Consider the following 5,941-nt stretch of genomic DNA (forward strand, 5'->3'; position numbering starts at 1 on the left):
GCCTTAATCATTGCTCTAACTTCCTAGTAGCTTGTCATTCGCAATGTTCTGTTCCTTCCCATTCCCAATATCGACTTTCTTTACACGCCACGTGCGACGACTGCTACATCCTTTCCAGGACAACAGTAAAAAAAGCAGAAAAGCCCTCCTTTCTCCCCCGAACAGCACTTTTAAAGATTTGGGGGGGGGGACTCCCCGACCGTCGTAAAGAAGGGTAAAGTATGAAAAGGTACACGCAGCAAGGCAACCAAGAAATACTAGAAAGAAAAGACAATGAGCACTTTAGAACTCTATGTATCCGACAGGATTTGCACACACACATGACAAGTTACAATATGAAAATGAGTATACATTAATACCTTAAACGACCGGGGAGATACGTAATAGAAGTAATGTTGCGTCATCAGGCACGTATCTAGAAATACATTTCGGGGGGAGGGGTTCGACCAAGTGTCACAATAATAATAATAATAATTAAATTAAAATAATATTAAGTAAATTGTAAATTAATTAATATTGTATTGTTATTATTACAAGAATAGGTAAAAAGATGGTAAAATAATATATATATATACAGGGTTTCTCCGGAAACTAACGAGCCTCATTTTTTTAACACAATTTATTGTTCGTACACATACAAAAACTTAATATTCCTCAAAGTACATTCCTTGTGCATCAATACACTTTTGCCAGCGCGATGTCCATGCTCCATAGGCCTTTTGAAACTCCTCGGGGGGATGTCCTTGAGAAGAGCCGTCGTGGTTGCTTGGACGTTCTCCACAGTGCCCAGATGATGTCCTTTAAGCACCCGTTTCAATCGAGGGAACAAAAAGAAGTCAGCCGGGGCTAGGTCGGGACTGTAGGGTGGGTGGGGAACCGTTGTTACACCGATCCGGGTCAGGTAGGACGTCACAGCAAAGGCGGTGTGAGAGGGCGCATTGTCATGATGCAGTTTCCATGACCGTTGGAACTCCTTTCGGACTCGGGTGACCCTGGCTTTCAGTCTTTCAAGCACTCCCTTGTAATACTGAGCATTGACAGTCTGGCCAGCGGGGAAGAACTCGTGGTGCATGATTCCTTTTGCATCAAAGAAAACATTGACCATGGATTTGACTCGGGATTTTCACATGCGAGCTTTCTTCTGGCGCGGCGACGATGTTGTGTGCCACTCGGAGCTCTGCCTCTTGGATTCCGGATCGTATTAAAAAATCCATGATTCATCACCAGTGATAACGTTGTCCAGGAAACTGCGATCATCCTCACAAAATTGTTTCAGTTCCTGACACGTTTCCCCGCGATTCACTTTTTGCGCGTCGGTCAACACTTTCGGCACAAGTTTAAGTTTAGCACAAATTTTCCGCATGCCCAATTTTTCCGATACAATCTCATGGACAACGGTTTTCGGCAGGTTTAACTGTTCAGCCATCATACGAACACTCATTCGACGATCTGTGTTGAGCAATTCGCGCACACGGGTGACATTTTCCTCCATTAGCGATGTTGAGGGGCGTCCGGAACGGGCCTCGTCGTTGACGTCTTCCCGACCTTCTCGGAACGCTTTGTGCCACTTCTTTGCCTGCGAATAGGACATGCCGTCATCCCCAAAGGCTTCCTTCAGCATGTCGTACGATTCCTTTGGCGTCTTGTTCAGCCTGACACAAAATTTCAACCCGTAACGTTGCTCTAACGTTTTCTCCATCGTAAGTACGACGTGGTCACTGCACAGAGGTTCACACCGCAGCACGACCTGACTCGCCGAGAACACTGAGGCGACTAACTCCGGTACCGCTGAAAAGCTTCAGGTCCCTCCCACTCGTTTTCACCGGTACACCGCTCGGCGCTGTACAGTCGCTTCACAGACAAATGGGGCTCGTTTCTTTCCGGACAAACCCTATGTGTGTGTGTGTGTGTATATATATATATATATATATATATATATATATATATATATATATAATGACATGTATTCATTATCTACATTACGTATAGGTAAGATCGTCAAAATTTGTATAGAAACAACTGCCCTGGCAAGGAAATTAATGTAAAATAGATAAAGAATTGAATAAAAAGGAGTTAGATCCAATTGTAATAGGCAAAAATAATTCTACTTTTAATTGTATTACATTTAACGAAAAGTAAAGTTGCTGATTAATATTTTATGCATATTATCATCAGCAGTAGTGCACAAAGCTGTGTGAGTCAAATGCCTTGCCTTTCAATACGTTCCATCGATTACATAAGCAATTATATTTTGAATTTGAATTTGAATTATTTTTTTTTTTTTTGGTGCGTCAGCACTGAGGCTATTTTGCACCCGTCACACTATACGGGGTCCAGCCCCTTATCATAACAAAAATAAAAGCGTGTCTGAAAACTAAAATGTCCTTACCTTGGTTAAAAGCTGAGGCTAAAAAGGGCGCTCAGCACAAATAAGGACAAAACACAGGACGACACACAATTATACTGGCCATGGGGCCAGTCGCCAGAGCCTTGTTAGTCTGCAGTCCAGGGTGTACTACGTGGAAGTGAGGTTGACTATCTCCTTACACCCCAATTATATTTTGATTATTTAATCTTAATACTTAGTAAGTTTTTTCTGGTGGTGGGCTCGGACCACCTGGACCCTCCTCCTAAATACGTCCTTGTGCGTCATGTACACTTGTGTGACGTTACAATTATATAATAAGTTGTAAAAGTCCACAGAAGGCCACAGTTGTTTTTAAATTACAAATATTGAATTGAATATTCCCAATTCGTCAGTTGGTTCTATTAAATACTATTTTCATGTAGCAGGTGATTTCTTGCAACCAGCCCTGGCCCTAGGAATTTTGCAGCCCCGTGAAATTTTACTTCTTGCCGCCTCCACCCCACAATACGTACAAAGAAACCGTAATGTATGAACAACTTAGCTTGTTATCCGTGGCAATTTCACATGGCATAACCAATTTTTAACATAATAAAATGAGAGAATACATAATGTGAGAAGATAAGTTATTCATAAAGAAAAAAAATATATATTTAAGCCTAATAATAATAATAAAATATCTGTTGGATTTACTCACCATAGTTTCTGCCGACGTGCAGAACCCTCAGCTCTCCTGTTTTGTTTCACTATTTCTTTATGATTTATACTGTACATAATTATGTACATTTTCCAGAACGCTGTATACTTCATCACTATTTACAATAAACTATATATGTACAATTATGAATGCCTCGTAAACCACGATTTCTTCTTGATTACACTATTCACTTTGTACCTTTTCTCCCCTTAATTTGGAAAGCTTACAAATGAACTTTTCTAGCTTTTCTCTTTGCAAAGTCGCGAATAACAGAACCAAAGTCTAATTTTGACCAATTTCATGTTCAATTGAGATCATGGCAAGCCCTTGGAACGTAAAAGAAGTTTTAATAAGCTTCAGTTTCGAAAAACTACGTTCACCACTTGCAACTGTTACCGGCAGAGTAAGCAGTATTCTCAAAGCTACGGCTACATTTGGAGCGAAACAATAGTAGTAGATATCTGCGCCAGTGGCTGTTTTCTTCGTGGGTGGTCTTTTTTAATTTGCAAGTACTTATAACTAATTTGCACGGGTTTTAATTAATTTGCGCGTACTTAGAATTCATTTGCATGTACTTAGAGTACTTTATATTTATGTATTTGCATGTTTATAACTTTTTATAAATATATAATTATTTATTTTATGAAAAATATGTATATAAAAGGTAATTAGAGGTACTAAACGCTATGCATATGTTTTTATATTCATTACTGCAAAGTATGTAATGTATGAAACTATAATAATTAATGTTTATAATATTGAAAATAAGTTTTCTATGGTTTATGAACCGCTATGAACGGTGGTAATGGCTGTAGGTACAGGTCCAATTACGATTGGGGACGGTCCCGGTACTCGAACCCACGATATGTAATATTATTAATTAGTACTATGCAATAATTGCATTATATTATGAAACACGATGGTTTCACACGCTAGACAGAAGACGGTGAACTCCGCGCTGAGGGTAGAGGAGAAAGGAATTTTGGGGAAGCGCGCTCAAGGTCAAATGACGTCACAACGTCAGGACAAAGGAAGAACCTGATTGACCAATCAGAGAACGCGTCGGTAGATTTTCAGAACCGGTTTTTTCAAGGTTAACCAGTACGCAAGAACAGGGGAAAGCTATGCAATACTGTAGGGCAGGGGAGGGATTCAACCAGACAACAAAGGATGTCTGGAAATGCGCAGCAAGGGGAAAGCTATGCAATACTGTAGGGCATGGGAGGGATTCAACCAGACAACAAAGAATGTCTGGAATACGCAGCAAGGGTTAAATCTCTGAAGCTATGCGGTTTCCGCCGCCAATTAATATTCCGCTCAGGTTTGCCTCCAAGGCACAGGACGCTTTAGCGCAGGTTTTTTTTATCTGTACTATGAAGAAGGGAGAGCTATCAGGGACGGGACCTACAGTTTTCACCATTTGCTTTTATCACGGGGTAACGAACCTAGGACCCTTTGATTATTGATTTAGGTAGTAAATGTATGTTACTGTGTGCTATTTAACTTAATTTTGAGTTTATTTTTTACCAAACTTTGACTTTATGTCAAACATTTTCACAGCTTATCCTTATTTTTACAAAAATAACACTATTTGTACTATTCAGGCAACATTTTTTATTAAATTTTGGACTCACAAAGACATTTTTTTCTACGTTTAACTTATTATTTTACAATTTGATATTAATTTTTTACCAAAATAACACTATTTGTACTAATCAGCAACATTTTTTATTAAATTTTGGACTCACAAAGAGATGTTTTCAACTTTTAACTTATTATTTTACAACTTTAAGTTAATTTTTTACCAAAATAACACTATTTATACAATTCAAGCAACATTTTTATTAAATTTTGGACTCGCAAAGACATTTTTTCTACGTTTAACTTATTATTTTACAACTTTATATTAATTTTTTACCAAAATAACACTATTTGTACTAATCAGGCAACATTTTTTATTAAATTTTGGACTCACAAAGATATTTTTGCAACTTTTAACTTATTATTTTACAATTTTATACCTATTTTTAACCTAAATAACACTATTTGTACTATTCAGGCAACATTTTTTATTAAATTTTGTATTTACAAAGAGATTTTTTCAACTTTTAATTTATTATTTTACAACTTGATATTAATTTTTTACTCAAATAACACAATTCTATCTGTTCAGGAAAGACTTTTAGTTACATTTTCGACACACAAAGTGTGTGTTCTCAACTTCTATCTGTTTATTTCACAAGTTTAGGCTTATTATTACCAAAATAACACAATTCAATCTGTTCAGGAAAGACTTTTAGTTATATTTTCGACACACAGAGTGTGTGATCTCAATTTCTATCTGTTTATTTCACAAGTTTAGGCTTATTATTACCAAAATAACACAATTCAATCTGTTCAGGAAAGACTTTTAGTCGCATTTTCGACACACAGAGTGTGTGATCTCAATTTCTATCTGTTTTTTTCACAAGTTTAGGCTTATTATTACCAAAATAATCCAATTCAATCTGTTCAGGAAAGATTTTTAGTTACATTTTCGACACACAAAGTGTGTGTTCTCAACTTTTATTTGTTTATTTCACAAGTTTAGCCTAATATTTACTCAAATGACACTATTTATATTATTCAGGCACCATTTTTATTACATTTTGGACTCTCAAAGACACACACACACACACACACACACACACACACACACACACATACACACACACACACAGAGAGAGAGAGAGAGAGAGAGAGAGAGAGAGAGAGAGAGAGAGAGAGAGAGAGAGAGATTTTTTCCAAGTTTACAGGATTATTCTCTAGTTTACTCAAATAACACAATTTAGTTGTGTTTTGAATTATATTTTGGATGCAAAAGTATGTTTTGACAAGTT

At 37.2% G+C, this 5,941-nt stretch overlaps 1 pseudogene; it reads right to left on the bottom strand.

The window, feature by feature from the left end:
- Positions 1-1,201: 1,201 nt before the first annotated feature.
- On the bottom strand, positions 1,202-1,699 carry LOC145982964 (protein GVQW3 pseudogene; annotated as a pseudogene).
- Positions 1,700-5,941: the final 4,242 nt, after the last annotated feature.

The sequence above is a fragment of the Lepisma saccharinum genome, unplaced genomic scaffold (genome assembly GCF_977018435.1).
Source record: "Lepisma saccharinum unplaced genomic scaffold, izLepSacc3.1 HAP1_SCAFFOLD_495, whole genome shotgun sequence".
In the NCBI taxonomy this organism is placed as follows: domain Eukaryota; kingdom Metazoa; phylum Arthropoda; class Insecta; order Zygentoma; family Lepismatidae; genus Lepisma; species Lepisma saccharinum.